General features: G+C 44.1%; 1 protein-coding gene across 1 annotated transcript in view; it reads right to left on the bottom strand.

Annotated features, from left to right (window-relative positions):
- Positions 1-1,518, bottom strand: part of KATNAL1 (katanin catalytic subunit A1 like 1) — a 48,458-nt gene that overhangs the window by 28,609 nt on the left and 18,331 nt on the right. The window lies entirely within an intron of this gene.

Raw genomic sequence — 1,518 nt, 5'->3', positions numbered from 1 at the left:
GCTCATAAGAACATTACACAACTGAGACACTTCCTCGCCAACCAAAGGCATGAATGCAGGAACAGCCTCACAAAGGTGGCTGTGTCACGACTTAAAGCTACGTTAAGTCCTAGCTGAAGAGCAGAGCATCCAAAGATTTTGAAGATGCTACACTTGCCACCCTACCTGTCAGAAGTAAACACCTGACACTATCATCACCAAAAAGAACAGGGAAGCTGCCACACACACTGTCTTTGATGGAGGAAAACCAAGATTCTCTCCCCTTGTTTCATTAAAGCCTTCCTGCCCAGCAATACCTGCTCTCCTCAACTACAAACTATCTATGTCTTGCCTCTCATTGGCAGGCCAGCTCCATAAACAATTAAAATGCTTTTAAAAGGTCATATTTATTTAAGGACTGCACAAAAGCCCTAAAGAAGCCCTGAAGACACCCAGGCTTCTCAGACTACAGTCATTTTTGCAGGACACCAGTGCTACTTCAGTGACCAAGCCACACTCAGCCTCTGCCTCAAATGGCCCAGAGTTTCTGGTTAATACTTCCACAGTGCCGTTCAGCTTATGGGGGTGAAGTAACATTTTCCCTTTGAAGCATCAGGGCTCACACTTCTCCCCTCTCAGTTCTGAAGGAAATCGCTTCCCTCCCAGCGTTCGGGGTGCCTGAAAAGCAGCTGCACTAGTTTAACAGAGGTGGCTGAGTAGGGAGCTACTTTAGGACTCTTAACTCAGCTTCTAAACGCTATCAGCAGCAAGTTAAAGAATCCCAGCTGGCTCGACAAAAGCATCCTAGACGAAGGCGGGCTGCGAGGCAGCTGGAGACACACAAATAACCTCGCAGTGGAAAAACAAAAAGGTAGCAATTACACCCCTCCCAGTTGCCGTTTGCCCACGACGACTGTGAGGGAGTAGTTTATCTTCCCACTACTTTTATTTCTTGCTTCCAAGCGAACTCTTGAGTTGTTTAGTATTCCTAACTCAGCTTTTTGCAATGGAAACGAAGCTTAGAGTTGTGTCTAAGGAAAACCCTGGCGTAAAAACCTGTAATGGTCTGGTGTAAAAAAGAAACGGAGAAAGACGCCCTGTAGAGTTTTCAAGATTCCACTAGAGATAAAATGGAATCCAAATGTAATCATTGGGGGAAAAAAAAAAAAAAAGAAGAAGAAGGAAGAAGAAGAAGAAGAAGAAGAAGAAGAAGAAGAAGAAGAAGGGAGAAGAAGAAGAAGGAAGAAGAAGGAGAAGAAGGAGGAAGAAGAAGAAGAAGGAGAAGAAGAAAGAAGAAGAAGGAAGAAGAAAGAAGAAGAAGAAAAAAAAAAAAAAACAGCACAATGAAATGAAAGGTATTTGCTGCCTGCTACATACTCCTCTTGTTCTGCAATGGACTGGCTTTCCTAGTAGAAAAATTTTTCTGCACATCACAAAACAATTGGGTTATGTTGTTGGGGTTGGGTTTTGTTTGGCTTTTTTCCTGAGTGAAACCAAGTTAAGGCAGGCCTTGAGGAGCAGGAGCAGGGAGGGCGGCTC

This window comes from Corvus brachyrhynchos, unplaced genomic scaffold (genome assembly GCF_000691975.1).
Source record: "Corvus brachyrhynchos isolate BGI_N302 unplaced genomic scaffold, ASM69197v1 scaffold103, whole genome shotgun sequence".
Taxonomy (NCBI): domain Eukaryota; kingdom Metazoa; phylum Chordata; class Aves; order Passeriformes; family Corvidae; genus Corvus; species Corvus brachyrhynchos.
This window is presented reverse-complemented; position numbering and strand designations above follow the sequence as displayed.